General features: G+C 38.1%; 1 long non-coding RNA gene across 1 annotated transcript; it reads left to right on the forward strand.

The window, feature by feature from the left end:
* Positions 1–696: 696 nt before the first annotated feature.
* Positions 697–2,226, forward strand: LOC145952615 (uncharacterized). The gene is made up of 2 exons (XR_014430092.1): positions 697–1,058; positions 1,985–2,226. It is a non-coding gene; the product is annotated as an uncharacterized LOC145952615 (long non-coding RNA).
* Positions 2,227–5,835: the final 3,609 nt, after the last annotated feature.

Raw genomic sequence — 5,835 nt, forward strand, 5'->3', positions numbered from 1 at the left:
GCGTCATACTATTTCACTAAACTTTAAACTCAAACATGTACATTGATTCATGTAAATTTACTACAAAAGAAAACAATACAAAACATTTAATATATACTTATAAATATTGTATGAATATATATATATATATATATATATATATATATATATATATATATATATATTTAGTAAAACATGTATATGAAATACAAATATCTACCTTTAGAATTTATTCTAAATTATAAGTAAATAACATAAACTATATAAGGTATAAAATCAAATTAGTGTGTACAATGTAACATCCCAGTTTTTATTATTATATGGTATTTGGTCATAATTTTGTGATTATATTTTACTTCAATTGTAGCTAATTCACATTTCATTTATGCTTAATTGTAGGCTTTAGAAATATGTGTGTTGTTGATAGTTGTGTATTTTTTTGTTTCTCGCTAAGCTGACTGGCAAGCCTCGGTTTTTGGGGCAGAACCTGGGATCTAGTTACCCAAATGATACAAACTTTGTGACAATGGAAATCTAAGAGAAAACCCTACAACTTTCATGAAGAATCCATTTTCACATTCTGTCGTATAGAAGGTCAAAATCGGAATTTTATTTGTTAAAATCGTTTCTCGCTGGGCTGTTTGACAAGTTTCGGTTTTTGGGGCATAACTTGGGCTGTGATTGTCCAAATGATGCACACTTGATGGCTATGGAAAGATAAGAGAAAAATCTAAAACTTTCATGAAGTAGCTATTCGCAAATTCGGCCGTCTAGAAGGTCAAATTCGGTGGTCAAAAATCGGTGCGGAAAAGAATATGGCATCCAACTCATCCCATTTCGTTTTGTCTAAGATTTTTTCATTATTTTCCATTTTTTTAATGTTCTATGGAGGCTATAAATAGGCCTTCACTTCTCCATTGCAAACCATCCCTCAATTCTCATTCTCTCTTCTCTTATACTCTCTTCTTCTCCTCTTCTTCTCTTTGAAGACCTAGAGGAATCCATAGGAGGTGGTTCTACCCTAGTAGAAGGAGCCTAGAGGAGGAAGCTCTTCTTTAGTTTCAGCGCCTGTTATCCAGGTAAGGGGGGAGTGAGAAACCTCGCTCTGGGTGTGGGATTGTATGCTGGGTAGTGGGATTGGCCCCCAATCCTGTGTTTGTTGTATGTCATATTGTTTGTATGTTCTAATTGCTGGGTTAATATGTGTGTATGAATAGAAATTCTGTTGAGATTATGATTGTGAAAGTTATGAATATGATATGATAATGTGAATGTGATGTTTCTAATGATATGATGAGATGATAATGTGATATAATGTGATGATAATGTGATATGATGTGATGATGAAATATGATGTGAAATGGCCATGAGATATGATTGACCATGAGATAGATAATGTGATAATGTGACAATGAGATATGAAATGTGATAAAGAGAAATGACCATGGAAAGTGATAAAGTGATATGAGAATGCATAGAGTCTTGTTTGACATGCATCATTTGCATAAAGTGATAAGGGTACGATATGGAATACGCCGCCAGAGAAGGCCCCCTAGTGTAAAAACTGTGGGGATCAGTCCTTGGGGATGGCTCGGTTTGGAAGTCCCAGTCTCGCCCATTGTGTGCATGGGATGTATCTTGCGCGGCTTAGCTATCCCGACGAGACTCTGGTAGTATGTCCTTCTAGTGAGAGTGCGCAGAGGTTGTGTCCCGGCATGTACTCCTAGACTACTCTTTGTGTATTGCTAGCGGCAATATACTACGTGATAAGTGACTGGCGCCACATGCATGATAAAATGTAGTCCGTGTCCATACATGTGTCTTTTGATGTTATATGACAAATGAATATGCCTTGAATGAGTAAGATGTGATATTGTTATTAATCTATGTTATACATATTTTGTTTGTGCTTGGCTATCTGGTATATATTTCTACACTGTGAGCCGAGTGAGATGTTTTCTCACTCCCTTTTTCTTTGTGTTGTTTTTCTCTGACTGTTATACAGGTGATTATCAGTATGAGGCTGAGAATGTTGGTCGTGAAGCTTAGGCTTCTTTATGGGCTATGCTCTGATAGGACATGTGACATCGGGGCATAGATAAGATTAGATTAGGATGTTAATGTTATTATTTTGGAAACTTGAGATTTATTTCTTTGTAATTTCTGCTGATTGTGTTTGTTAAAAATGTGATACTCTTTAAACATGTTTGATTATTAAATGTTATATTTAAATTTATTGAGTTATGATATGCGGGGTAGAGGGTGTCACATTTAGTGGTATCAGAGCAGGTCGATCAAATCGACCGTGAGTTATGAGTCTACTGTGCTTGTGTGATAGTTGAGAAATTTATACTAGCATGATGGTTGATTATGTTTGTTGTCATGTGTACTATTTTCTTAGATTATGGCTGGTAGAAATGATCGTGCAATTGCTGATGCTCTTCAAGCGTTAGCACAAGCCGTGAGTAACAATAATAGGGCTGAAATCACTCCTAACTGGTTAGAGCGATTTCAACAAAATAATCCACCTACTTTCCAAGGAGGATATGACCCAGATGTTGCGATGAATTGGCTAATGGAAATCGAAAAGATTTTTAATGCCATGGAGTGTCCTTTCGCTCAGAAGGTGAGGCTGGCTACCTTCATGTTGACTGCTGATGCCCATTTTTGGTGGGAAGGAGCTCTTCAAAGGATGATTGATGGAGGAGTGCAATTGAATTGGGACAACTTCAAGAGAGTCTTCTTCGAAAAGTATTTCCCGGATGATGTAAGAAGCCAGAAAGAAGTTGAATTTCTCGAGCTGAAACAAGGAAATGATACAGTGGCAGAGTATGCTGCAAAATTTGATGCCTTGGTTCGCTATTGTACTCATTACCATGGTGAGGGTGGTGAAAGGGCTAAGTGTATTAAGTTCGTGAATGGCCTTCGTCCGGAGATAAAAACAGCAATTAATTATCAAGAGATCTATCACTATCCAACGCTTGTCAACAAGAGTAGAATCTATGATCGTGATAATCGTGCACGTGCTAGTTTCTACAAAGGGGCTGGAGGTCCTATACGTGCTGCAGGTTCTAGTGCTCTGGGTAAGAGTAAGCCTTACTCTGTTCCTACCAAAATTCAAGGAAATCATGCTAAGAGTAGATCCGTTGCTAGAAATTCTTTCGTAAGTGGTGCTGCTAGTGTAGGAGGCTCTGTTTCTACCCCTACTAATCGATGCAAGAAATGTGGGCTGCGTGGGCATGAACACTATAACTGTCCCGACAAAGAAATAACATGTTTCAATTGCAATGGCAAAGGTCATATTAGTACTCAGTGTCCACAATCGCCAAAGCAACGTATGATGGGAACAGGAGCTAATTCTCAACCTAAACGTCCAACAACTACTGGAAGAGTATTTGCTCTTAGTAGTGCTGAAGCTACTCAGTCTGATAATTTAATACAAGGTATTTGTTTCATAGCTGAGAATCCTTTGGTTGTACTGTTTGACTCTGGTGCAACTCATTCTTTCATTTCTTTTGCCTGTGTCCAAAAATTGAAATTGCCAGTGTCTTATTTGAGCTATGATCTAGTTGTAGAAACTCCCACAGAAGGTCCCATATCTACTTCTAGTATTTGCCTCAAATGCCCAATTGCTATTTCTGAAAGACAGTTTCTGGTTGACCTTATCTGTTTGCCTCTTAGTCAACTCGATATCATTCTTGGAATGGACTGGTTATCTTCCAATCATGTCCTACTAAATTGTTTTGAAAAATCCATATCTTTTGGTGAGAATAAGGGCGCAGAGTTTTTAAGTGCTAACAAAATAAAAACTTGTTTAAAGGAAAATGAAAAGGTTTACATGATTCTCGCCTGTTTAACTCTTGAGAAAGACCATGAGCCTAGTAAGATTCCCATAGTAAGAGAGTTTCCTGAAGTTTTCCCTAAGGACATATCTAGCTTACCACCTGAGAGGGAGATTGAGTTTTCCATAGACTTAGTACCTGGTACTGCACCCATATCCATAGCACCTTATAGAATGTCCCCTAAGGAGTTAGCTGAACTCAAGAAACAGATAGAAGAACTTCAAGAGAAACAATTCATTAGACCTAGTGTCTCACCTTGGGGAGCGCCTGTTTTGTTGGTCAAGAAGAAAGATGGGAGCATGAGGTTGTGCGTAGACTATAGGCAACTAAATAAAGTAACCATCAAGAATAAGTATCCATTGCCTAGAATAGATGACCTTATGGACCAGCTAGTTGGGGCTTGTGTGTTTAGTAAGATAGATTTGAGATCAGGTTATCACCAAATCCGAGTGAAATCCGAGGATATCCCAAAGACTGCTTTTAGAACCCGCTATGGGCACTATGAGTATTTAGTTATGCCTTTCGGTGTAACTAATGCACCTGGAGTATTCATGGATTATATGAATAGGATCTTTCACCCCTATTTGGATAGATTTGTAGTAGTCTTCATAGACGACATCCTTGTATATTCTAAGACTAAGGAAGAACATGCTGAACACCTTAGGATTGTCCTTCAAACCCTTAAGGAGAAGCAGTTATATGCTAAATTGTCTAAGTGTGAATTCTGGCTCAATAGTGTAAGCTTTTTGGGACATGTGATTTCTGAAGGAGGGATAGCTGTAGACCCTTCTAAGGTAGAAGCTGTACTTGAGTGGAAAACACCTAAGTCAGTTTTTGAGATCAGGAGTTTTCTGGGGTTAGCTGGGTATTATAGGAGGTTTATAGAGGGTTTTTCTAAATTAGCATTACCTTTGACCAAATTGACTAGGAAGAATCAACCTTTTGTGTGGGACTCTAAGTGTGAAGAGAACTTTCAGGAACTTAAGAGGAGGTTAACTAGTGCCCCTATTTTAGCATTACCTGACCCTAATGAAACCTTTGTAGTGTATTGTGATGCCTCTAAGATGGGTTTAGGAGGGGTACTTATGCAGAAGGGAAAGGTGATAGCCTATGCTTCTAGGCAATTGAAAATCCATGAACAAAACTACCCTACCCATGACCTTGAATTAGCTGCAGTAGTATTTGTTCTTAAGTTGTGGAGGCATTACTTGTTTGGGTCTAGATTTGAAGTTTTTAGTGATCATAAGAGCCTTAAGTACTTATTTGACCAAAAAGAACTAAATATGAGGCAGAGGAGATGGTTAGAGTTCCTTAAGGATTATGATTTTCAATTAAATTACCACCCTGGCAAGGCTAATGTTGTAGCTGATGCTCTGAGTAGAAAATCCTTGAGAATCTCTTCTTTGATGATTAAGGAGTTGCACATGATTGAAGAGTTTAGAGATATGAGCTTAGTGTGTGAACTGACCTCTAGGAGTATTAAGTTGGGAGCCTTGAGAGTGACTAATAACTTGATAGATGAGATTAGAAAAGGTCAGAAAGCAGATCCTTTCTTATTGAGTCAAGTAGAGAAGTTGAATCAAGGTGTGGAAAGTGAGTTTAAAGTTGGAGTAGATGGGGTGTTAAGATTTAAGGACAGGTTATGCATTCCTAGTGTGCCTGAGCTTAAGAAAGCAATCCTAGAAGAAGGTCATAGGAGTAGCCTTAGTATCCATCCAGGAGCCACTAAGATGTACCAAGACCTTAGGAAAATGTTCTGGTGGCCTAAGATGAAGAGGGAGGTAGAGGAATTTGTGTATGCTTGCTTAGTATGTCAGAAAGCTAAAGTAGAACACCAGAAACCTTCAGGTCTGCTACAACCTTTAGATGTGCCTGTGTGGAAATGGGATAGCATCTCGATGGATTTTGTAGTAGGATTACCTAGGACAAGGAAGAACTTGGATGCTATATGGGTCATTGTGGATAGATTAACTAAGTCTGCCCATTTTATTCCCATTAACATTAGATACCCTTT

This window comes from Cajanus cajan, chromosome 10, assembly GCF_000230855.2.
Source record: "Cajanus cajan strain Asha chromosome 10, NIPB_CcT2T_4, whole genome shotgun sequence".
Taxonomy (NCBI): Eukaryota; Viridiplantae; Streptophyta; class Magnoliopsida; order Fabales; family Fabaceae; genus Cajanus; species Cajanus cajan.